The sequence below is a fragment of the Haliaeetus albicilla genome, chromosome 1, assembly GCF_947461875.1.
Source record: "Haliaeetus albicilla chromosome 1, bHalAlb1.1, whole genome shotgun sequence".
In the NCBI taxonomy this organism is placed as follows: Eukaryota; Metazoa; Chordata; class Aves; order Accipitriformes; family Accipitridae; genus Haliaeetus; species Haliaeetus albicilla.
The window spans coordinates 823,093-850,975 of record NC_091483.1 but is presented as its reverse complement, the minus strand read 5'-3'; positions in this window follow the sequence as shown (position 1 = coordinate 850,975).

The window sequence follows — 27,883 nt, the reverse complement described above, 5'->3', positions numbered from 1 at the left end:
TAATTAGGTTTCTTGGTTTGTGTTTTGGTGGGGGTTTTTTTTGTTTTGTTTTTGTTTCTTTTAAGGGAAAACACTAAAACTTCATTGAGAGAAAGGAAGAGATTCCAAACCTAGTTCTAATAAAAGACACCAATTCTTTCTTCCCCCCGGCCTCCATCCGTCCCCTGCCAGCACTGGGCAGAGCGCTTGCTTGAAGCCAGAGAAGAATCAAAAAAGCCATAAAAACGTGAGCTAAAATCTTCCCAATAAAACTCCCAGATAAGAGTAAAAAAGTCATTCAATAAAACACAATACAGATCTAGAACAACTGGTACACTGGGTACTTGACAGAGCATGAGATATGACGTGCTTTTTCTTGTTTGGGGTTAACATCATCTTTATTTCTTCACTGCATGATGCAAAAGAAACTAAATGGATATTTGGGAGGAATAACGAGATCAAACTCCAAAAGAGACTGAATGGATATTTGGGAGGGATAACGAGATCAAACAATCATGTTAAATTGGTATTTTGAGCTTGCAGTTCTAAAATATCCTGCACTTATGGTTTCAGACAAAACCCTCAAAATTCCTTCCACTGAGTCTACAGACAGCCTGGAGCTACTAATCAAAGAGTGGAGTTACCTTCCCTTTCCCTTATGGGACTTAAGTTAAAACAATTATCAGGCTTGGCAACAAATTGTGCCAACAAAAATTCACAGAACTTTTGTGCTCCTCTAAGGGAACTGAATTTTTTCATAGCCTAGACTATCTCTTTATTCAGGCTAGTGTCTTCACAAGTGCCTGACCTGTCAGTCAACATCATCTGATCTCACTCCCATGAAGCATAAAGCAAAGGGGAACTGAAGGGAAACATCCTCCCATTCCTGGACAGCATTCCCAAAAACTCTTAATCCAGCAAGAGATAAGGAAAGAGAATCGCCTCTTGGAGACCTTGTTTCACCACAATTCCTCCCTCAGTCACAGATGCTTATGCACTTGCACACACATACTTATATTCCCCACGACAAGTGGCAATTATAGCAATTGCTGGCTTGGAAAGTAAATGGGGAACTGTCTAGTCTATTTTTAGCAGTCTTTAATGCAATTTAGCAGCTGCAAACAAACAGAGAGAGCCAGCAACATACAAGCAGCCTTCTGGAGACCACAGTTTGGGAACCTCTGCGCTACTGGATCTCATCTAGCACACACACCCCATGGCTGTGCTTGTATTCAGAGACCACGGTCTCAGTGTGGGACCAGGAAAAACAAACAAAAATAATACCATTACACTGGCAAGGGAGAAACCTAGAGATCTCCAGGATCAGGCAGAAAAACACCAAGATGACTGAAGAAACTGTTGTGCAAGGAGCAGACCTGTAGACTTGAATGTTCTGTGCCTACTTACTGCAGTAAATGCTCTTTTCCCCTTTCGCACACCAGCGTGCCCCCCGGGACACCCTCAGCATCTCCCCCAAGCTTTGCCTGGATGCTGGGCCAGGAGGCAGCACATGCCCAGTTGCTTTCAAGGTGTCTTAACAGTCCAGCAAGGATTTGTATCAAGGGACCAGAAAAAGCGCCCAGGGAAAAGGTAACTACAAACTTACACGGTAGCCTTCGTGCGAGGACAAAAAGGGAACTCCCAGACGGGCTTTTTCATCTTGCCCAAGCACTGGTTTCTGCAATGCCAGTAGGATCTTGCTGCCTGTGACCTCCATCCTTATCAACAGATTGAAAATACATCGGCAGAAAATTACTACACAAGCAGGCACAATCAACATCACTTCCTAGGAAAGATGGCTAAACCCAAGGAAAGCTCAGAGGAAAAGAGGAAAAAATAAAGCCTCAGAAGAGGCAGAGTTAAGACACTATCAAGATAAACAGAGATAATATTTATCTGCAATCAGCAATCTATCAAGAGGCTGCCAAAGGAGATGGCCTATCCTGTACTCTACACTGTCTTTGTAAGGAAGGCAGTTATTTGAAATACTTGTCCCCAAGAAATAAGTTAGCAAACAAGCAAGGTCTGCAAGAAGATCAATCCTAAAATAAAGTATCTATTTAGAATCCCACATTTCACATAAATTTAAGGTACGAGAGCCACAAGGAGGTATCCAACTGATGGAGATTTGCCCCTTGGAAGGAAGAAAATGTGTGTGCATGGGGACGGACAGACCCTGAAAGTTTCCAAGGCATTACTGATGCATACTGCTTTTCTCAAAGAGCCACTACAGAGAATAATAAAAAAATCTGTTTGAGAAATAACCTCTGTGGTCAAGTAGAACTAAACTCTCTCCTGGTACAAACTAGGAAAATTCCAGTGAATGGAGCTGCTTTCTTTTACGCTGGCAGAAACATGTGTCAATTGAACTGGCAGAAGCTGAAGCGGCCTGTCACAGTATACAGCAGAAAGAATACTACAGTAAAATAATTGCCTTTAAAAATGTTAAAAGAAAGTAAAATTCAGTTTTACACTGGGCTTATGCATGTTTGATTTCAAACAATTGGCCAAAATTTGCCTGCTTGGCATTAAAAATGCAAACTTTTCCTTTAATATTTGAATGACAATGTGTTTCACTACTGCCAGACACATCAAATGATGCTCACTCAGTGTCCTGCACTGAAAAGATTAGATCCACTGGTGTTTTATTTTCATAACACCACTACCATTTAGCAGGCGGGTCAAAAAGGCTTTTTGCCCTGAAGCACCGTGCTGCTGATGTGGCCAAGCTGACAAATTCTCAGCAAAATTGCAAATTTAGGTGTTATCAGTACAAACTTAAATCCCTTTACTTACTATCACAGATCAAAGCATTAGTTGTATGAAGCAGCTAATTAAGGACAGACATCACACCTATACCATGTTCCTATTTGTTGACTTTATTCCAGCGAAGACAATCTTCCTAAAATTACAGAAGACTGACAAATACAGAAGTAACTCTTAGGGCACAACTCAAAAGCCTTTGTTGGTGTAATACAACAACTTCAATTCCCTTCCTCTCAGCAACCGAGGCCCACGCTGGCTATCTAGCAAGCAAGAAAAGAGACCTCTGTGAAATGGGTTCAGGGTGTTCAGTTGCCACAGAGGTGGCAAGATGTTAGTGCAACATCTCAGCTTCTTGGGTTAGAAATACCACCAGTGATGCTGCAGGTACCACATGTACCGGCAGTAATGACTCTTCCAGTGCTATTGCTCTTCCAGTGCTGTTGCAAGAGCATTCCTTGTGTTCAGAAAAACTAGTGGTTTGTCATTCCTCCAAATTGCCTTATTCATTCCTAATGATTTTAAAGTACTTTGCACTTTCTTTAACATGACATTTTCTGAATTAAGAAAATTTCAAAACAGATGCTTGGGTTAAAAACATCTGATATTAAAAACATAGCTTTTTTTTTTTCCTTCAGCACTAGACTGCTCTCTTATGGGAAGCGAGTTTATATGTATCATCTGGTTGCAGAATGTTGCTTCAGGGCTGGAGCACTGGAAGCATTTAACAATTTTTTTTTGGTCTCTGCACTAGAAAACCTCAAGAGAATTCCAGGACTTCAGAACTTGCTGGATGTCAGCAAAAGTTATCAGAAGAGTGTAATACAGAAAAGTCTATATTAAAAATATCCAAGCTATTTGCTGTAATGAAAACATCTTTATAAAAATTTATTCTGTAATGTATATTGGTTATTCTGAACTGCCCATAAATGCTGCTGCTTTTAGGACAGACCCTAACTGGACCTTTCTTTTACAGTATCGCATATTGCCTTTTCGGTATTAAAGGCAAAATTGTTTTCCCTCTATTAGAGATTTTAGTTGTTGGCAGTTACACTATTGTATTTTCTTCACAGAATAAACAAAGAAGTTGTGACTTATGTTTGTAAATAGTTGCATATAAATTTGTAGAGGTCAGCTAAAAGTTCAAAATCATATCCCTCAAATTTCATAAGCAAATTAAGCAACAAAATTAATTCTGCCAATTAGCCATTAAATCTATCTGCGTACTTGAAAAATAGGGAGATGAGAAAAAGAGACTTCTATTCTCCAGCAAATGTAATATAACTGGAAAGTAACTGGAAATGTCAAGATTATTAGGGAACTAATAGAAGTACCAATAAAAACATTCATAGGCCACAGTGCTATTATGCTAAACTTTAAAATCCAATGTCAAAAGGTCAATAATTCATATCTTTCTTTCCAGTATTATTGCCTTTAAGTTAAACCACATTTTCTCGCCTGATTGGAAGTAGTGCCAGAGTCCATTCCTATGAGCTGATCGCTAAAAATCCAGTTTGGGACTCATGCAGAGCACCTAGGTCTGCTGTTTGCAAAATGTGTCAGATCACTCCATAAAAAGAAACAGACTGAAGAGTTCTGGTAACTGCCTGACACATTAATTTGTAAGATTTATGACTTTTATATAAAGGTAGGATTAGCACAATGTATAAAAATTCCAATTGCTGACAGAACATTTACAAAAGAAAAAAACCCTAGTGTTTTCAATAATTCGGAAAAAAAATTGTAACATTTCTCCCACCCTATGTAATTTTTTTTTCCTCTTGAAATGCTCCGTATCTTTCATCGCAGCACCTTTACAAGCAAAGGCTGCTCTCCTGTCTATTACATACCTTCACTCTCCGGGGGAAAACTATTCCAGAACTAGGCCTTATAACTAATGCGGTGCAAGTTCAAATGAGAAACCAAAAATCATGTTCTGACTTCCCAGCCTTCCATTTGCTTGCTTGTCCTTAGTTAGTCCCGAGTTCTCATGCAATGTCCACTGTTTGCACCAATTACAAAATATTTTTTAAAGAAAAGCTCAGTAAGAATTCAAACCTACTAAAATATACTGAGTTGGTTTGATATATATGAACACATTACAGATCTAAGTATAAGTCATCACAGATTCCAAATACAATATGCCTTGTTCTTCTACTGACTAGTTCTCCCATTATTTTAAGTAGAAATAGGTTCACATTCTCAGGTGCAGACCAAGCAAAGCCTTGAGGCACTCATATGCTTAAAGACAAGAACATAGTTACAAGCTTAGGTGAATGCAGATTTCATAATTCTACATTTCTTATTACCAAAAATGTCCCAGAACTTGATCAAAGGCAATTACAAGCCCACTATACTTTCACCCCAATACGAGCGCTAACAGAAATCCATAGCAACTTCTGGTAGCCATGCAAAGGTCATTCCAGTGAATTTACAACTGGCTTATAATTCCAGTGATGAAATCTGAATTATAAAAGAATCAAATAAACAATGTGAGTGAACACTGGACAAAGTATAAATTGGAAATAGTAGTTTAAGTGTGAAACACTTTCATTAGAATTGGCCATGTTTTCATATTTATTTTCCACAAATACTGAGTCATATTAATTTGTTGCTGTTGTAAATTCACTAAAAGAAAAATTAATTATCAATAGCTTCAACTATCAAATTGCATATGTAATTGCAATGGACACTACTCCATTTTGCAGCACAGCTTATCCAATCAAGAAATAAAAACAGTTCTGTGACTGCAGTGAACCAAGAACCATTTTCCAACACTCCCTACCACTATAGCTCAAAGCCAGGGCTATTACAATATTGGCAACGTTCACATAGAAAAATTATTGGTATTTTAAGCACCTTCTCATTTAGATCTGCCCTGAACAGTTAGCTGATACGGTGGTGAACACAGTGGTGACCCTAAATAGTCTATCAATGCCATGGCATGCTATATTAAATCAAAAAAAACCAAACAAACACACAGCTTAAAGTGGGGTTAACAAAAGAGTAAAATTTATGCAGAAATTCTCCTACTGTAAAGTAGTCTGTATACACAATTCAGAAACTGCCAAATGAGAAATGGTTTGCTGAAGGAATTTCACAGGTATTTTCAAATCATGAAGTTATGTGAGATACTTTGGCTTTTGTGCAAAAGCCACAAAGTACAGTGAAATTAGTTGAACGTTCATTACAAATTATCTTTGTTCTACTTCACACAGCATGACCAGCACTTTGAATTATATTAGGAAGAAAGCAGATGGCCACAATGTTCCAAAAAGCTCAATTTACTCTTGATCACCTTTTGTGATAGTTCAAGTTTGGAATTCCTTCTCAAGGTTACTCCTTACAGACTAGAACTGGAATCAGCTGTAATCATCAGCACTTGAATCACCGTGGCCTAGTCCAAGTAAGCACAGACAATTCGCCAACAGCTCAGCTGAAGAACGCTGCATGGCAGGTCACGTACACGCGCACACTCAACGGCTTCGCAGTGCTGCAGGGGACCACGGCTTCTCACCACCCTGACCAAATTTCAGCAGAGGTAAATCGCTCTATTCTCAACTGTTTCCCAGAGACTTGAAAGCGTAAATGGCTTATATACCCACGTATGAAAATAAGGCAAGGATTCTGGACAACAGCATTGACTAAGTGTAGGCAACTGCCTACGGCTCCAGGCTGTTCAGGAAGCAAAAACTCCCTCCTGCAACAGTTCATCGATATTACTTAGGATCCAAAACTGACAGAATATTTGCCTTTACTAATGAAACCCATTGTGCTACCCACAGCAAGGGCAGCAAGTGGGAACACAAATAAAACTACTTTCAAACTTAAAGTACCGTGTTTCTGTCTAAAAGCGTCTAGAAAGCATCCTCAGCAGAGCAAAGGCCTCCAGTCATTACAATCTCAGAAGTTCTGTCTCTAAAACATTTTGTACTACAATTGTCATTTTTTTCCCCACTAACAAAAAAAAAAAAAACCAAAAAAACCCCACTGTCAGGAAAGCTCTATGACAGATAGCACATTTTTTTAAGTGGAAGAGAATTGGCGGGGGGGAGGACACGACAGAACAGAAGTTAGTGAATTACTGAATAAAAAACTAGTGAATGGAAAGGTTTTCACAGACTTTAGATACTATGATATCAGAGTCCTGAAATCATCACCTCTGACCAAAAGCAGCACAACTGTCATGCGTGAAATAAACTTCTCTGTGGAATAGCCAATATAGTGCTGAAAGCAGCTGGCGTTACATCCTCAGTTTGAAATCTTTGCTACCTCACTTCAAGCAGCATTCTCCACTCCATAAGATTACAGGTCACCACTTTCTTTCCAGATGTACTCCGCTGCCCTAACCACACATTACTGTAAAGTCTCCTCAAAAGGAAAAGAAACGAAGCATATTTCACATTACTGACACTTGGTCTGGGTGTTCTGATTGGAAATGTTTTAGTCTTTGTCATATACCATGACAGAGAGATCAAGGGAATGGACAGGCAGAACTCCCTTCTCTTGGTATTACTATTCTTATTACAAAAATAAAACAGAGGGATTGGGGGTTTTTATTTATAGCAAGTTAAAACACATATTGAACAGCCATCATATTGAAAGCTGAATACACTAATGAAAACAGATGAAAACACAGAAAATCTCATCTGCCATCCAGACAGCCAAGATGAGAAAGATCCTTACATTTTCTAATGTATGTTCTAATGTAATGATGTGCTTAAACTATGCAAATGTTAGAACACTTGAGCACTAGACACATTTGGAAAAATCTGGCTGAGCAAGTTATCTAGGCACTTGCAGGATCTCAAAAAGGCCTTTTTTCTTAATTAGGAAATTTTACAGGAAATTAAATAAAAATGTGTTTTTCTAAGTAACTGGAAGTACATAGCATAAAAAAGAAAACCAGAATCTATAATTTAACACCAATATGCGCCTGCTGTCCTTATGTCCTACCAGTTCATAAAACTAAGAGCTGTTCTGCATTCAAAATGCGCTAACCAGCAATCCATAAAAGCATAATATCTAGATGAAAAACAAACTTAAAACCTCAGTGCCACTCATACCAGCCACCCACTCTTTTTTGAGTATTCTGGCAAAACAGACATGATTGCCACCACAGACCTGTCGCTCAGTCGCTCCCTCACCACCCAAGAAGTCCAAGATCCCCTTTCCGAATTCCTACTTGAGGCATTTCAATGTATCATGACATGTCAGGTAGCCAGCCCGAACTGAAGTACAGCATCTTGGGACAGACTGTAGACTCCCTGGATAAATATCATAGCTACTCAGAAAATCTCATGTCATCGCTTCAGCAGTCCAGCTTAATCTATACACTTGGCAAGGTACCAAGAGTTATGTCACTGGAGCAGAAGACATAGTTTGCAGATCTGGAAGAGCAAAGTGATGGACAAGGTGATGAAGAAAGGGAGATTAAATCCCCTGTTACAAAATGCAAGGTTAAAGAAAAGAGGGTGTTTGTGGATAGAAGAATGGTAAGAGAGAGAGAGGAATTCTGCTTACAATAAAGATGAATTCCAGTAATTGACAGGATTTCCTAAGGGTTACATGAATGCAGACAACAATCATAAATCTCTACCACTGCACACACTTACACACAGTAACAGCTCTTCCCTTGTTTTAGCTGTGCGCTAAGAGATTCACAGTTTAGACAGAAGAAGGCATATGGGCAATAAAGCAAGCGTAGGGACTCAGAAAGATGCTTAGTGGACTTCAGTTTGAAAGAGAAAAGTAGACAACATGGCACCAAAAATGTTTCTTAGACAATGTTCATAAAGTAAGATGACAGAAAACAGGAAAGCAAATTTAAGTCCAGCTACATCATAGAAGAGTTTCAATTTGGAAATGACCAACTAGCAAATTTTATATTCTCATTTCAGACAAACTTAGTTCTAAACTGTGATATTACTGAACCTTAGCTACATGACAGATACCAGCAAGTTCCAGACACCTCATTATATTAAACCCCTGTAGTACTTATACTCTGGTAATTGGCATACACAACCTTGTAATTAAGTCTTAAAAGGTTATCTATCCAGTTACATTACTTCTGTGTTGTTTAAATACCATGTAATTATAACAAACAAATATAGCTAATATGTTTACTTGTACCCAGTATTCCATGATTAAATCTAAAGAAATGTGCGTGCAATAAACTTTCGTATTTAGCACAGGGGAACCACGTTAGTAGGTCTGAATTAAATCCCAACTTGTTAAATTCCCCTAAGTGAAAGACAAAGTGCTACAACTATCAGAGCCACACACAATGAAATGTAGTAAATCCATAAGTTAAATAGCTACAAAGGATGACACTGAAATCATAGGAAACAACATATTTTTCTCTATACTTTCTGTGAAAAATGCCTTCCACTGTTCTTAACACTTATTTCCACCCAAACATCCAGGTGGTAATTCATTTCTCATTTATACTTTGCACAAGCCACTACAACACAGAATGTGACAACATTTTCCTTTCCTTTCCGTGGAGCTCCGATACACTCATCCAGTCGGGCTTCCGTGAATTAAAAGGCACTCAGGAAGCCAGGCATTTCCAGAAGCCAGGCTCTCCTGGCATGGCCCTCGTCCCTGTGGCTGCCACATCCCAGCCATCAGCTGTCCGGAGGCTCCAGGAGCGTGAATAGCGCGCTCAGCACTGGGAAACGTCGGCAGGAAGGAAATGCCATGAGAAAGCCTCCTCCGAATAAATTCCTCTTGTGAATAATGTTGTCTCACCGGTTAAGGATGAATTACCAGATTTAAAGATGACATCAGGAGGGAATGGAAAAGACTTGAAAAATACCATTTAATGTGCTTAACTTTCTTCACTTGCAGCCAAGAAAAACTAATTTTACATGCTCACAGAAGAGCTTTGATCAGATGTTGGATTCCCAGGTGTTCCAGTGCTGTGCTCTACCCCCCGCCCTCTTTTGTACTCCAGTTGGGAGGGGAAAAAATCATTTTCCAAAGCATCAGATATGTGCGCCTCTAAATTACCTTGCACATGACATACTGGGCAAACATGCCAGAAGGTAGTTACCTACAAATTAGCAAGCCAGATTATAACACACAGACATTGTTGCTGTTCTTCCGTTGTCTGTAGTTCCTCTGTGCGGAGAAGTTATTTGTTGAGTGGCTTGTGAAATAGTTTCACAAAACTACACTGCTGAGCAAAGAGAGTCTTCTGATTAATATTATACTTTATCTTACTGTAATTGAGCCTGTTATCTCTTCTCCTGCTATGGTAAGCATACTACATACTAACAGCCAATTTCAACCCTGGATTTTCTTAATCATCACAGTAACTGAGTTTGATAGTTTTCTACTATTACTTTTTAATTGTTGACAAGCCAAATAATGTCATTGCAGTTTTATACCATGTTCATTCCACTTAAGACAATATATTAACTCATTAAGCAATGCATAAGAAGCCCAAATGAATATATAAATTTCTTTCAAATACCATAGACAAGATTAATTGGAGAGTTGGCTCCGAGACTCTAGAAAGCAATTTGATTAATCCAACACAAACTCCTTAAAATAGGCCACATGAAATGACTTATCAAGCACATTTTGCAGGAAGCTGAGAGAAGTCCTTGCTCCGCAGATGCTATTATTTAAGATCTCAGCATGTAAAGCACTCAGACATATCTGAAGCATGTGCATAAGACCTTTGCCTAACTGGGGCCTAAATGAACAGAACCAGAATGACATAAAAATCTACAAATCTACATAAATAAAAATTTACCTCAATCTACAAAGGGTTGGAAGTGATACAGTGCTCAGCATCACAACTTCTAAGCTGTAATCACCTGGCCACCAGCGGAGACAGCATCCCATGCTTCCCCAGCCTTTAGGCAACCTGAATTAGCAGGATACCTCTCGCTGCTCATGATTCACAACTTCTGAACTCAGTCTTAAGGCCTTTACTTACAAAGCCACTCATGGTCCTTCGTTTGTTGGGATTTTTTTCCTGGATTGGGGGAAGGGAAGGTTGTTTCTTAACATAAAACACGTGTCAGTAGTATCACTCTTTATACAACAGAAGAGTCACTGGAGCAGTCATTAGCTACCTTGCTAAGCCAACCGAACCCACACATTCAGGTAATATCCCCAACAACCAGGCACAGGCTACATCGGAACATACTCTCCGTCTATACTGGAATTGTTTCATTTTGCATGGAGTATTTGGGGCAAGAAAGAAATTCACGAAGTAGGATGTACACATATGAAGAGAGTAGGAGATTTTACTTCAGCTGTCAGGGGACTCATCACTAAGAGAACAGTCAAAAAGCTGAAGTCGAAAGCCATATGAAACGCCCTAATATTGTGTTTCAGAAAAAAAAAATACTCATCTTTCTTCTTTACTGACATTAGTAGATTAAGAAGGTTGGCAAAGTAAGCATCCACAGGAAAACAAAAAACAAAACAAAAAAAAACCAAACAAAAACCAGAAACAAAAACCCACCAAACAAACCAAAAAAAAAAAACCCACACAAGGCAAAGTAAAAGGAAAACAAAAGCCTAAATTACTTTTAGCCACTACTGTGGAAAAAGAAATAGTCATAATCTTAATGGGCACAAGAAATTTGAAATTACTTTGGAGAGGAAGAGAAAGCAATGGACAAGTTGTTTGAATCCCAGTGGGAAAAGAGCAGGAGCTGTGTTTAAGAAGTCAGACTAATACTATTTGTGCAGCTTAAGATGGGAGACAAGTAGAAATCTTCTAGACAAAACAAAGGAGAAGCAGATATGGATTTTAGCAAATCACTTAGCATATTAAAAATGGGATGAGATTCATTGGACAATGACCTGAACAGCTGAAACATGACAATGTTGCTTTCTTCATGACAGTCCCCTGACTGTCAGGGAATAAGAAGAGGAAAAAGTCATACTTTCACACACTGGAACTCTCTCTTCTGGATAACCGTCTTTGAACAAATCAATTTATTTGTAGCTTGGTTTCTTTCTTATGTTCAATACTAAAATGACACTATTTACTTTAAAAAATAAAATTCTTCTTAAGTTCTCAAACTGTATGTAGATAACATATTTGCCAACTAGCAAAGTGAATTCCTCATGTTACCTTCAATTCCATATATACTTGAGATAAACTATGGCTTATTAATAATATATGCTACATATACAAAAATGGAAACATTAAAATAATGTAGAATGGAAAACATGATGAAAGACACAGTGTTATTCTATTTTCCTTTGGAAATATCTACTTGAAATGCAAATACATTAACCACTTCAATAATTCCGTTTCCATGAAAATATTTCAATGTTATGTTAAGGTCTCAAACCCATTATTAGTGCACTCTTTTCATATCACAAAACCACAGATTTGGGCCTCACGGATGATGAAAGCACTGCCTAGGACTGTATGTTTGAGTACAAATGACATCATGGGAATTACTATTTATTAAACTAACCAGAAAATAGGTTGTTAAATTTTTCAACCTCTGAATAAGAGCAATATAAATATTCCACAATATTGCTAGCCAGGATTTCAAGAGGCTTTCAACCAACAACTTTCAAAAGAAATCCAAGAAGTCAATGTAATTCAGTCAAAACTAATGAGATGCATGCAGTTTTGCATCAAAACTACACAGAACTATGCTGATTAATTGGAAACCTTATACTGTCCCAAGTTTTCCTCAAAAGGGAGCCAACATCCACAATTATAGTTTTGTTATTTGTTTTAAATCTATGCTAATCTCTTCCTTTCATTTTTAAACAAAGATGGTCTGAAGTTCATGAGCTGAGCCATATCTGAGTATAGTGGTGTCAAGATGCAGCTGGGGGGGGGGGCGGACACCTCTTCTGCAACATTTTCAGCCCTCGTCAAAGCCCTGCCTTTTCCCCTTTCTAAGCTGTTGGACCAACACAAATTAAGGAAAAAACTCCACGTTGGGCTGGCTGCCCAGCAGCCCTCTGAGGCTGCTGTACACAACAGCAATGACCTGGCCCTGCCTTGTTTTGGCCCTGTTTCAACTACACCTGGACCCATCACAGGCTTTTAAGCATTACCCACACCTTGCTATTCTCCCTGGGCACTCTCTACTCTCACAGCAGGGAAAGTCTTTATTTACCTGATTCAGGTAGCTTCTGACTGCTTTGCATTGGCAGAGCTGGGGTGAAGCCAGGGAAACAGGGCTAGCTACAGAACACGGACCTATACACATACTGAAAACACTCATATCAGAAGAGTCTGAAAAAAATTAGGAAAGTGTTCTTCTCACACTTCTCTCCAGAGATTTATCACAAGCACTTTTGTGGAGAAGTACGATTAGTTAAGAAACAGAGACTGCTGGTATTTGGCTATTCTCAAGATAAAGTAATGGAGCCTCTCAGAAAGGGTTAACAACATTTCACATATGTTTGCATTATGTTTGTTCATTCATGCAAATGAAATAGTCATTAATTGCATTCTTCTGTATTGCCATTAAGAAAAATCCATTGCTTGCCTTGCTATCGTTATAACACATCACCAGTTTCCACTAAGAAACCCACAGTTGGATCAGTTTTCCAATACTAAACACAAAAGGTTACAGACCACCACTAGAATTTTCTCAAATAGCTTTTTTTCAAAAAATACAAATAATTACACTGTGACATAACGTTTCTTTAATCAGATGGTAGCCATTTGTAAAGACCTTGTGCTTGTTAACACTTCAAATATATAGCCACAGAAGGTTCATACATGCTTTTCCCTAAAATTCTTCTATGACATAAATGTAGGGAAAAAAAATGAAAAAGGCGATACCAAGAGAAACAGAAGTGTAGACTATAAAATTGTAACAGTAGGTTGGATGTATATTCCCATCAATTTATACTAAATGGTGAAACCGTCAAAGGGGAAGACTTCATATCAAAGGTCACACTTTATTTCTGTTCTTGGGTTTTTTCCTCATGCTTTCAATAAATTGCTTAGCTTTAGCAAAAAAAAGTGGCTGTGTTAATGTAACAGCCATATGTTATACTGTTAAAGAGGTTAGCCCAGCTTTCACAGATTCTTGAGTTCAGCTACAGCTTGCTTGCATCTGGTCTTTGTCTAGATTTATTAATAGCATGGCAAGAAATCTAAATTATGCAGCAGTGTCACAGAGATCATGCAGCATACATTCACTTCAAACTAAAGTACAATACTCAGTTTAAACATTTTAATGGGCTTCTTTAAAATAAAACTGGACAACGCACCAGAAAATACATTTGAGAACAATCCTGCTTTGAAAGGCTGATAAATTAGATGATCTAACCAGTATTTTCCAGTTATATTTTCCACAATCCACTTCATTTTCTGTTATCTCATTGTTCCAGTTCAGTATCCAGGCACTACTCAGAGATTACCTTTTAGACTCAACAGCCCAGAGGTTTGATGTGCTGCGTCCCAGTGGTTCAAAAAGCCATTTGGGAAATGTGTAGCATCCCCCTCTTTGCCCTTCCCACCACTGCACCTGCACAGCTCAGGCAGCACCGAGTCGCAGGCTGTGCAGAAGCCTTCCTCTGTCCAAGCACAACCCAGCCCACATACAGGTGCTGCTAAGTGAGACAGGAAGATTTCCAACCCCCTCCTCCTTTTCTCTCCAGAGCTTATGAGCACAGGAGATGACATTTCCTTTCCCATCCCTTGGGACATTTCCTACAGTAACAGCTGAACGAGGGCTAGCAGCGCAGTCCGTGATACATAACATGGCTGCAGGGATGTCTCAGCCCGAATGGCTCGATGGCTTTCACGCTCCCTCCCCACACACAAACTCCTACCCTCGGAGAGACTCTCTCCTTGCTCCTCCAAAGATCAGCTGTCCTGTTAAGGGAAGCCACGGTTAAGAAGATTCTTGGTGGACCACAACAGACACTCCACGAGGCCAGCAGGCTACACTTTGGGACCCCATGTCATGTTCAAAGCTCTGTTCCACAGACAGAAGGACTTAATAGCTATGTCCCTGTAGTATGCTGAAAAGCAGCCTCAGGCATGTCACTTGTCACTTCATGCTTCCTACCCACACTGCTAATCAAAAGCCTGGTTGTAGCTCTGGCTTAATTCATCTAAACTGTGCTTAGAAAAAGGCAAACTTAAGCTGTCTGTTGGTAGACCGTACCATAACGATTCATCCAGACCTGATGATCAAGAGACTCAATCCATTTCATCTTCTTCAAAATGCTCACAGCCTAAATGCAGAGCTGCAAACACACAAATAAGGGGGATGGAAAGTGAGTCTGCATTTAAGAATGGGCTTGGACTTGCATTTCGCTGGCAGGAAAGACATTCTTCATTACTCCAAGCAACAGTAGCTAACAGACACTTCTATCAAAAGCTTCATCGCAGCTTTGTATTACACCAACTTAGCAGCATGAAGTCATCCATACAAAGGCAGAGCCCTGACACCAAAGTTCAGGAGAAAACAAACCTAGTATCAGCAGCCCATTTCCGAGCTTGTAAGAGAAGCAGAGGTGGCTTACACGTAAAGGCTCATATTTTTCTTTTCATCGTGTTTGGTGCTTCAGCCAAGATGGCTGAGAAGTGCTTAAACCACAAGTAAAAGGGAAGATGTAAGAGTTTTCAGAATCAGGAATCTAGATGCTACAGCTATGGGACCACCACCAGAACAACAGGCAGACATAGCCAGGCATGTAACAATTCCAGCAGGGAACTGAACTGCCTGGTGGAGGGATCCAGTGGCCAACAGATAAACCTTCCAGACCTAGCATTATTATTATCATCAAGAGTATGCATGGGAACTTGTACTGCAGCACCTTACCTCTGACATCTTTTCTGCAGCTGGATGAGAACTTTATTAAAAATGTTGCCCCAGTGATTTCCACAACTATACATACAAACTCCTCATAAGGAAAAAAAAAAAAAAAGACAGACTCTCTTAAGCTCTCCTAGGTCATTCGTTACAGTGCCATCATGGAACAGACATGAAATAGCAACTCAGTGTCAGATATTATATTACTGTTTTTCTCCATGTACATTATACATAGCTCTTGTATATAGGTAAAAGTCAAGATTAAACAACCTGGATTTCACATTACTTGAATTCAAGATGAGAGAAAAAGCCAGCATTTTCTAAAGTTCTGTGGGGCACGGGGGGATGCTTTTATGGGAGAAGGAAGTAGCACAGCCTGCCTTCCAGCTGTAAGGCAGGAACATGCACAGTATGAGACGGAGGAACAACGGTACAGGGCCAAATAGCAGAGAAAATGAAGTACCAAAAAACCAGCTGAGTTGGCATACAGTCTAGTTTTCTTCTGTGAAGTACCTAGAACAGTTTCATGCCAATATCCTGCGTTCATCCCAATATATTTACTGTACATGCCATTTTCAAAGATGTTTCAGTTGGAAAATACCATGGAAATCATCAAAAGCCAGCCAAATGCTCCTCTCTGATTTTCCCCTCTAATTCCCAATGGTAACAGTTGCCCTATTTTCATTCTTAATGATTGCTTCAAACTTGATGGAACTGCAGTAAGTACAAGTGTAATAGATTTACTCTGTCAGTTGTCAATCAAGAGATTCAGTCTGTCATTAGGAACACAGTCTGCTAGAACCAAATGGGACTTGTTTTTTAGTTCAGATACCAGATGCACACAGTAACAAGGATGTTCAACTGACAAGCCAAACTCACGGAAAGGTGAACAGTTTGTCTGACTTCACTGGAGATTCTCTGCGGTTCTGGAAGAATTTAGTCTCCTCTGTTTACAGAGGTCCATATTCCACCATTTGATCTTCCAACAATGAAAGCAAACTGGCTGCATAGTTTCCTTTAAATGCAGAGATAATTAAAGTAAGCAACTTTAGGCAAAACAAAAACAAATCTTAGAAAAACATAAAAGAAAGGTGGCTTTTTTTTCTAAAACTGTGTCTTCAAACTTTGTTAATGTCAGCAAGTTAAATGAAAATGCAATCCTGAAAATATTTTTATTACAGAGTTTCGAAGTAAAACATGCAAGAAAAAAAATGGATGCTTCATCATCCTGAGAATTCACATGAAAACAAAGATGGTATCCTGATGCAAAGCTCATGTGGAAAAAGCAGCAGTGACATCTTAACCTTACATGGCTTGCTCAGAAAAGAGAAGATGGCAAGCTAAAGACATGCTGAAGAAGGGGAGTCATGACAAAGCCATCTCCACAACTGGAGACCCTTTCCCTACTCCTCCGTTTTGTCAGTAGGAGACAGACGGGTCCCTATTTCAAGCGCCACAATCTCGTAAAAGAAGAAAAAGCTTGACACCCCAGAAATCTCAGATAAAACAGGCCTGGGATTCTTCCAGCGTAAAGGTTTCAGTCCACAGGCAATGGGCACTATATCTGGAGCCACTATAAGCAGCAAGAAAGCAGTTACAGAAGAGGACACTTGTATGCAGCATTTGCCAATAATATGTTATTGTGCCTCTGTCTGGCAGGTGATGAAGTACAGCACCACAAAAATTCTGTAAATGAAGCCCTAAAGTTATTTCTCAGTAATAGTATTCTCTCAAGTTCCCAATAAAAAAGAGCAAAGATCTAAATAATATAAGTATATGCATAATTAAATTCAACTCCAATAACAGTAAATTTCTTACACATATAGCTGATGAAAGCTGCTGTAAGACCATAGCAAAAAAAAAAAAAAAAAATCAGTGACTACCCACAGATGCAACAAGTGTATTGAAGCATATTCTGTCATCTCCCTTTACCTCTAGGTCTGTATGCAGATCAACAACAAAAACCGGGTGCATCTCTAATGTATTCGTTTTACCTATGAATGCTCATTGATTTTGTTATTTCAATCAAAAAGCATGTGGTTTGGGTCAGGGAAAAATCCCCAGTTGGAATTCTGAAAGCCTTTCCAAGCAGATGGCATGAATTTACCCACGAATCTGAATCTTTGACCCAGCATTACTGCCAGGTGCTCATCTGATTTCATACAGTGTCATTTTCAAGGAGTCATCACTGGAGGATAAGGACATGTCCAAGCCTGAAGTGCTCTCAGAAGATCAGGAGGAAAATAATCAACTACTTACAAATATTAAGTAAACCTAATAAACCTCTCAAAAAAATAACAGTAGCCATGTATAGATTTTCAAGAATTCCCTCACTCAGACACTGCACTTTTAACTAGTATAATTTAAATTTGGCATTCTCCATCTCAGCATGGGAACCGGCTTACAGCCCCAATTCCTAGAAACCATTAAATCTACAGAATTCAGGAATGCATTTTAAATTGTATAACCTCATTAATACTGTTGGGAAACAGCCTTTAACTACCACTGATCCACTCTACAGCAACAACAACAAAAAAAATCAGGGATTAGATGAGAGCACCACATAGAAGCTATTTATTTTCTCCCTCATCTCAAGACTGACTGATCTTTTGTAGTTCTTTGACTTCCCTGCCCCCCCCTTTCCTAAGAGACGACTTTCTCTGTTGTGGAGCTTTCCAATGGCGCTTTCCAGGATGACTTCCCGCAGTTATTCCCAGATCCCATTTCAATGACAAACCAATTTACATAGAATAGGGTACTTCTGCCCAGCATATTAATAGCAATTTGGGGGAGTTTTGTCTGTTCTGGTTCCCTCTGATGTTTAACAACATCCTGTCTTTCCAAGACTTATATAGGTAAGAAATAGCAACAATCCTTTTCTATCATCCTAGACTCAGAGTACTTTTGGCATGTTAGTTCCTTGCCCCAAACCAAACATAAAACTGTTACGCCTATTTTAAGGGCCCTGAGATAGCAAACAAGATGTGTCTTGTTCCGAAATTCAGAAAGCAGTGCCTAAGCCCTCCAGAGAAGGCTTAGCTGCTAACTAAGCAGAGACTGACATCATACACCTCTGCTGAGAGATTGTACCCCTCAGCCCTACCCTCAGACTATCAGCTGCTGAACAGCTTTCAGCCCTATTTAAAAGAACAGCCCAATCCCATCATTGCTTTGTAGCTTCAACAGCTGTGCAGCCAGCAAAATAATCACTCAGGTCTATCTTCCTCTTGCACAAAGCTGGTATTTTGCTTTTCATGTTCTCAACTACTTGAAATACCCTCTCTGCTAAGCTGTGGCAATAGGGAGATGGGCAGAGGGTCTAGGGGTTTTGGATCACTGTCTCCCTTAATCACAGTATAATGCCTTTCCTCTTTTGATATCAACCCTTGACTTCAGTTGTTTTCTCCTTGTCCAAGTTCATGCCAAAATGTAGTGTGTGTATATACATAGCATTATACTCACTTAGCAACATTTTCCTCTCTGGCTCTTTTCCACACGTATCTTGGTGAAAGCTAGCATTCTGGCAGCATGTTTCAGAGGCAAGCAGCACCACTTTTATTTCAGTGTCTCAGTGCTTCATTCATATTGGAGTCAATTTTACTGTAAGCATCCTTGTGATGTCTCCCTTTACAGGTGAAACAAAGCTAGGGCACCAAGGGCATAGAGAGTAAGATTTTTTTAAGGCATTAGATGCCAAAATCACTGAAGATTTCAATACATGCTGCTCCTAGAGCAGAATATACTGCAATAAATTTATACCAACAATGTCCAGAGCAAAAAGGGGAATTAAACCACAAGTCCAGTTTCGCCTAGTGATACAACACCCTCATTCCCCGATTGCTTGGAAAGTAATATAAATCCATGAAATATGCAGAACCTACAGTCACATTAGAAAACAGTGACTTTCCGAGCAAGATATGTATTAAACCACATTAACACTTGATTGAGGTGTTTTCTTCTCAGAGACCCCAGTGACAGAAAGGTCTCTGAACCTCAAATTTCCTACACTTGAAAAACCCAGACAGCACTCTGCCCTTTTAGCTAAAACATACTGGAAAGGTATAGTAAAAAGTACACCAGTGTGACCAAATACAAGTAAACGAACTTTCAACAGCTCTGACTTCTACTGGGAGTTAACAGCTGTGTCCCAAACACTACATTTACCTCCAACTCTTACTCCTTACTAAAAAGCTTACCCAGGATGTTTAGTAGAGCAAATTGAAGATACCTGAAAACATTTATTCCTAAGCACTAAATTGCATACATACTCTAGAATCATAATTTTAAGTCTTTTATGGGCCATGGGCTCCTCAGCACTAATTCAACATTTCCCCCCGCAAGAGTTTCAGCCCTCCTGTCTTGTGTTTAACTATTTTTGCCCTGAATTTCTAAATACTGACATACACTTTTAACGTCAAGCAAGTGCAAAGGAGCCTACTCATTTAACAGTTACATGAACAAAACTGCGCACAACCTTGCAGAGTGAAGCTATCGTAATTTTGTTTAATGTAATGGTTGTTTCTAGGTACTGCGAAAAAAAAAGTTTAAAAAAAGGCAGATGACAAATAACATCAATTGACAAAGTTCACTTTTCAAAGCAGAGCTTCTCCAGTTTACTCTTTCCTGATCTGCTTGGCAAAGCTACTTAGAAAGTGCAACAGAAGTCCTACCACCATTTTCATAAACAAAAGAAGTACGAAACACCAAAGAAAAACCAACCCCGACAAGCAAAACTGAATAATTACCAGAACTAATAAGGTCACTTTACAGCAAAGACTGAAGACATGCAAAGACACAACTTAACACCAAAGTCAATGGATACACAGATGAAAAAGGAGCACAGTTCAAAATAAGTTAGTCACACTTGAAGCAAGGCCACAAGAAGCTTTGGTATTATGCTCCTTCTTTGCTCAAAACTGACAAATACCTCAAGCAAATAGCCAGCCACATTAATTTTCCCCATTAGGGTCTACCCAGACCACATGCAAATATCAGGCCTCTTCTAAATTTAGACCTTATTCCAAGTAAATTCAGATCTCCCTCTCTTCCCATGGAAAAGTTGATAAAGATAAGTTACTCCTTTTGGAGCAAACATTCATGAGTAACATTCTTTCAGCATCAGAAGGAATACCTATGCTCTGAAATATGCCTATGTTTTTCCCCGCCACTCACATACTTCACATTTTAAAAATCTGCAATAATAAGTTTTTCATGTCAGTATAGACTGTGAGCTCTCAACTCCAGCTACACAGAACCTGGGCAAGAAAAGCAAGATGTCAGGGCACCCGTCTGGCAGGATGCCTAAACGTGGGAGTAGAGTGAGACAGGGTTAAATTAAGTAGGTCTGCCCGGGGCAAAGTAACTCATGCTTATGCTCTTCTCTCCCTATTACTGTAGTTCTATAAATCCCACTGGTGAAGTACAAGGAGTTTAACAGAGAACTCGGGAGACCTTTTTTGGTTTGATTTTGATGCATTTAGACAGTTTGTATAAAGGCTGTTCTTGTTCGCTTGGTTTATTTTCTCCACTTAGCAAGCCTTCTTTGAAAGCATTATTCTAGTACTGTAGCAATTCTCAGGCTTTTGAATTAGAGAAGGCAACATAAATACTTTGAAATATTCAAGCCTTACAGGTATCACATTTGCATACCTGTAGACAACCAATTAGCCATGTCTCTTCTATTAAACACTCCACTGAGATCAGCAGTTATTCTGAACTTGCATCAGTATAACTTTATAGATAAAACACAGGGAATGTCCCCCTCCCCAGAAAAAAGCCATTTTACTGATATTTCTATTATAAGTATTTATAAAAAAACCTTCCCATCTCAGTAACCAGCTATGCTGGCAGTCTGTCAAGTCACAAGTGCTAAAAGAGAAGAAAACGATTAAGAATATTAGACATCTACTTGTATTAAAATATTTTGCTGGTGGGAATTTCAGAAACCTGATGTCAATTTACCTTATGTGTATATGCTACTATTTTGTCTCTGGGATAGTTTATTATTGAGGATAAATGTTTGTAGGACAGAGCTTTTTCCAAAGTAACAAATTACAGTTCTTCTGGTTGTTTACACTGGAAGGTCAAGCCTGAACACTCTGTTTGGAAAAAGAGATATACTAACAATGACTATGTTCCTGAAGTACCTACATTTTTGGCAGTCCATTCATATCTTGGGAGGTAATCCCCAGCAAACATCAGGTTCAGTAATCCCTATACCTCCTCCACCCAATACATTGAAAAATATCCTGTTGAACAAAAAAGACCCCAATGAGTCAGTGATGATGCAAATATAAACACAGCAAAAGACAGAAATGAATCACGAGAAAGAATAGACATGCCAGTAACATCAGCCCAGAGCTACATTTAAAAAAAAAAAATCCACAAACACTGAAGACCTCAACTTGTCCTGTTACTTGGGTCATCGAGTCCAGTCTAGACAATCTCACGCAACTCAAACTAAGCACACACAGCCTAGCCTAAAACTAGTAGTTTTGACAGAAAAATCTCTCTGTGACAATTATAAATCTTTTAATTTCTAATTTGAATTTATTTATGGACAAAACAATTTGTTTTCTTACAGAAAAAAATATTTTTAGCTTCAATACCAAGAATTCACGTTTGCTTTCAGCCATCGCTTGCCACAGCAAACAATTCAAAAACTAAATTCCCATTTCCCCTAATATTCCTCTTGCCTTTTCCTGCATGTCTTTTAATTCACAGACACAGGTGACTAGAATTGTACGTGGCATTGCCACTACACAGTCTTGCACGTTAGGACTTATGTATTTGGGGCTTAAAACTACGCCATATTTTCTACTGGAAATACTGTGCTTTGTAAGCTAAGATGCTGTTTCCTCTTTCCATAACCTCATCACATAAATGACTTCAAACTTTCAGAAATAGTTTCTACATCCATGACACGCAATCTGTATTACTGGGTCTCTAAAGAGGTTAGCTGTCAAGACCACCCAGGTCTTTCCATGTAGTATTTTGTTCTTCCCTCACATTTTAAGTCCCTCCAAGCTTTAAAAAAAAAAAACCAAAAAAACAACCAAAAAAGTATACCCCAAAACTGACTGCAGGAAGAGCTTTAACAGTGAATTTCCCTCCAATCTTGCACTTCCTTTCCCCAAATCCAACATTTTCCAGTTTATTATCTGTCATTCCAAATACAAAAGATCTAGAATACTGTCTATAAAACAGGTTGTCTCATGAAAACCAGACAAAAAGTTAATTTTCTACAGCTACCCACAAGAAGCCAGAAAGGCTTCTTTTCTGCTCAAAATCATTTTTTTGATGGTGGGGTGGAAAAGTATAGCAGTGCCTACTATTGAGAGCAGAGTAATACTTGAATAATTATTTCTTACTGTCTTTAGGGCAGACACTGAAGTTGTAACTGATGAGGTACATGAACCCTTTCAATTTGTAAGATTCATGAAAAACTCTGGGAACCTGGACCTGAGACTTCATTTACCTGAGATTTCCCTTGCCATCCTGGGTGAAAGATGTCCTGCCCTCACCTCCCTGAGCTCTGCGTTTTACCTCCATCTCCATTATGACAGCAACTTTTTAATAAAGTCTTTACTAGTTGCTATCCTCTCATTAAGCTACAATAACTTTCTTACGAGGAACCAAGACGGTATTTCCACATATGTATTTTTAATCATACTCTGGTCAATCTCTATTCTGTTGGCTCTTCATACTTATTCTATTTATCTTCTTGATTTCACTATACTTACATGGCTAAACAATATTTAGCAACTGACTCCATTTTCCTTCTCACAATCTGAAACAGCCTAGCTTCTTGTAATTGTGTCCCATGAAGACAGTCATAGGATTTGAAGAACTTTCAGGTCTTCTAATACAGCAGGCAATAGTTTTATACCATTCCATTAATAAATCTACCCAGCAACCAAGATATAGCTTTTCTAAGCTCATTAATCCCTTTAAGTTCTTGTGAAGTCTTGAGTTACTGTTTCTAATACATTTATTGAAATGTTTATTCATCAATCCTAATAGCGATGTTTTCCCCCAAAGTACTTGCTATTAACTTCTGAGTCCCTATGTTCTTCAACCAGTTGAGAAGACTTTAAGAAGCCTTCCTTTAATTTTCTCTAATTACTCATCTGTTTCACCAAAATCAAACTGAATCACCCATGAATGACTTAGACCCAAGTTATCTTCCATGCTCAGCTCTTCCATACTGTCCTCTCTACTTAAAATAATCAACTATAACTTTTGACTCAGTGACTATCTATTAAAGGAATGTTTAAAACTTGGCTTTGAAATTAGTACTGTTATGTTTTGTGGAGATGCAGAAACCTGGGGGACAGCAATGTCTCTTGATTAAATGCAACTATGAAACACACTTTTTTCTCCTCAAAATTCTTTCACTACTGCTTAGTAGGCATCCAGAGGTCAAGCTGGAAATGCTGATGCTTCAAGGCCAGAATACTTTTGATTTCATCCATAGAAAAGCAGAAACTGGAACGCTATATGAAAGCTATATGAAATGTATGCTTTTCATGTTTAAATGCTGCAGTATGTTTCTCAAAATATTTAAACAAGTAGGGAAATAAATCTCTGAAGTGGAAAGCTAATAAACATTCACATATGCATTTTGCTCATCTCTAAATGTGGTGGTAGTTTAGTTATTCCCTTATTTATGCAGTGGGACAAAGATCAGGAAAGATCATCAGTGCAAACTATTTGGCTGTCTGTTAAATTTCTTTACTCCTGGTTGTTTAACATTTATTTTTAAAGTTATAACAAATGGTTCTTTTCTGTTTGGTAGGAAAGTAGGATGACAGATTGTGGGAAGGAAAGTGTGAGCTATATGGAAAGAGAACAAGAGTAAGAAAAGTAGGGCAACTAATCCAAACCTGTTAATAGCAAGTGGAGAGCAAAAAATGAAAAATGCCCATTCCTAGCCCACCTCACTGCATCTCAGTAGTGAAGTCCTATGTAGAACTTAATTCCAAGAAAGTATTACAACAGCAGCAACTCCCTACCATGGGAAAGAACATGAATTTAGAACAAATTGTTGTAAGAATTTGTAACATTCATATAAGATGAATGAACATCGACGATTAATCTAGGAGGAGGAAATAAGCTATCTTTCCTGAAGCTAAGTATAAGAATACTGCAGGAATCAAAGCAAGACTCTCAGGATATGCCATACAAGAACAAAACGTAATCTACCTGGCCCTTTTCTCATCACTGACGCTCAAAGAGAAGGCATACAACTCCTGTTGAAAAATAACAACAACAAGCCTTACACATCTCAAAGAGCCACCGCACTGAAGTAAGAACAACAAAAATATGGGGCAATCTTTCTGGGAAATTATTTAAACAGTTTCAGTCTGTCTGTGTCTGTTCATCACTGATTTTTTTTCCTTCATTTCCTTCCAGAGAAGTTTTGAAATGCCAGGTTATGAAGGAGTAATTCCTCTCAGATTTTAAAAACAATGCAGCATCTCTTTATCCCTTTCTCTTTTACCCAAACCTCTAAACTTCCTGCTGCCTTCAACTCCTTCAAAAGAGAAACTGAAATCTTTTTAGATTTATTATGCCAGTAAAATTACACAGTAGCAGTGAAATCACACCTGTAAACAACTGGTGGAGTGGTTACAGCTCAAAAAGACAGAGAAGGAATAAACCTATAAACACATAAGGCTGGCTTCAGTAGTACGCAAGACAAAAAAAAAAACACCACACAAGGAAAAAACACACTGAAAACAGAAAAGTAGTTGAAAAGTGTCATCAACTACAACATGGGTCCAATAAAAATAGGCAGTATAAGACAGATCCTTCTTCGGTAAGCTAATCGATCCTCCAGATAATGAGCGCGCATCACAGGGTGAGTTCGTAACTGAAAAACGGGGAAGATTGCAGAAATTGAAAAGTACATCAAGAAATGGCTAAAAAGGAGATGTCACTTAGCTGTACTGATAAATAATCTTGGTTTGAACAAAAGTTGAAAATGAAATTTCTCCATATCTGAGATATCTGTTTCCTATTTATTGTCATTTATCAGCTTGTTACAAAACAGGAGCTTCCTAATGACTGAAAACTGGAAAGAATTACCAGTTTGTATGTCAGTACAAAAGAGGAAAGAAGACCAGTCCAAAACCCTGAGACTACAATGCTAGAAATGGGATGAAAGTAACTGGTACCAACTGTGAGGTCAGTCATTTAGGGAAAATATTTTTTAAAATATTCAGTAGGCTGGGAGTCAGACATGTGGAAACAGAGGAAGAAGTTACCTGGATGCAGTTACGGTAGGACATAGACAAGGCAAAAGGACAGTTTGAGATTCTTCAGTTCTGTTGGAGTAGGAAAGTCAAAATTAAGATGACTGCATGGCAGTCAAGACAGTGGCTCCCAAATTATATTGGAGAAGATGTCTTCACACAAAATATCAGGTCAAATAAACCACCAGTGTTCTATAACCACTAAAAGCAGGGAAGTAAACTAACAAAAAAAAAATAAAAGAAATGGTCGACAATGCTTTACAAAGAGGAGAGATTGACACTGTCACCACAGTTAACATGACAGACACCTTTTTTCCTCTCCTTTCGCAGTTTGTTTCCGCATGAGCAGCTTACAGTTTCTTATCAGCCTTTAAAATTTAATAAAGCCAGGTACTTAAGAACTTGAAGGTCAGGACAGGAAGCTGTTCCTGCATTATACCCAACTATTTCTGCAATGCTACCGAGTTCACCTCATGCAAGGATAGGTGTCTATGCCACTTCCATCATTGCACATAACACCTTCTCCCTACGAAGCCTAATAGAGTGAAATAAGAATATGCTTACCTAGCAAACAAATCGCAGTACTTTCTTCCCCTGCAACTAAAATTAAATAGACTTAAATGCACTTTTTTCCCCCACTTGAAGCTCCTGACTTCTTGCCTGCATTTACCACTCAGTGCTTAAAAATGACTGGCGTGGTTTTCAGATTAGATACCCAGGACCTATCTGTGCTAAGCCAAATCCTGTCCTGATTTAAACCCCAGGCAACTCTAAATGAAAAAATACACTGAGTCCCTTTAAAATTGCTCCAAGACATACCTTGCTATATGGTTAGTGGCCCTTGCCCCAAAACCCAAAGTATACTATACCATAACTGTGAAAATGTTTGCCTGGCATGTCCCCAGAATAGACTACACCATTTTCTGTTTTTCTCCCATCAGCCTATTTCCTTCAGAGCATATTTGCTCCCACCCATTCAACACCACCATCTGATACCACATTTTCTATTTTACTGTTCTGCAACTTTCATTTGATCTGAAAAGAGATGAGGTGAAACGTTTGCTACTAAAAGATTTCACTTAGAGTAAAATCATATGTTTCCCCTCGTTGCTCATATTCATGTATGGTGCATTAAAATTGAGTCCCATAAGTCTTCATTATTCAGGCATTTAATCATATGGAAAATGTGGTAATTTAATTAAAACAAGCAACATAGGTTAGATATCCCAAGGGATACAGACTGAGGAAAAATGATCTAATTCATTGAGTTTCCATTTTGAAAATATATTAATATTAGACCACAAGACCACAGAGAAAAAAAAAAACCACACTACACCACTGCTCATTTGCAAAGCAGTAATCTGACACGGAGACAATTTCAACTTAGGAAGCCAAAACTTAAACTGCTCTGTCTCGTGTCTGCAGCGAGTGTTTGTCAGAACATAATGCAACCAGCAATTACTTGCTGTACTGCAGGAAAGCCTGGCATTATTTTTTTTTTTACATGAGACAGGGAAGGTATAAGGCATTACTAGTTTAGACATCACTACTAAAGATGGCACTTGTCAGACATTCATGAAAGGCTTTCAGTCTTCCTTGCTGTTAAGGGCAATGTTTAATTCTTCCCAAAACTTATGTCATGTACCTGGCACTTGACTTTAAAATGATTTACCAGCCTGGTACTGGGAGGAGGGGGTGGGGAGTGGGGCAGATTCATACACACAGATGGTTGCCATTCTTTCTAAAATCCATGATACGTCCACTAAGCCAAGCTTTTGTTTTTATGTATTATTAAATAGTTGCTTTTCTCTGACTGAATAGTCTTTTCCTTTCCCTCCCTCTCACGAACCCCTCAAACCACAACCCTAATTCCAAAAACTTTATTAATAGAATTTGTTCAAAACACCCTTCAGGAAAACTTCCATCAGGTATCAGCATCCTAGAAGGCCTCAGAGGTCTATATGAAGAAGGACTATTAGGTTTCTTTCCCAGATTTATTTTATATAATAAAAGCAGTCACTACATGCATTGTCAACACCTACTTAGGGCACATATGTAGCCATTTTCTCTTCTGTAATTCTGCCTTTTTTTTTTTTAAATGGGCTTGAT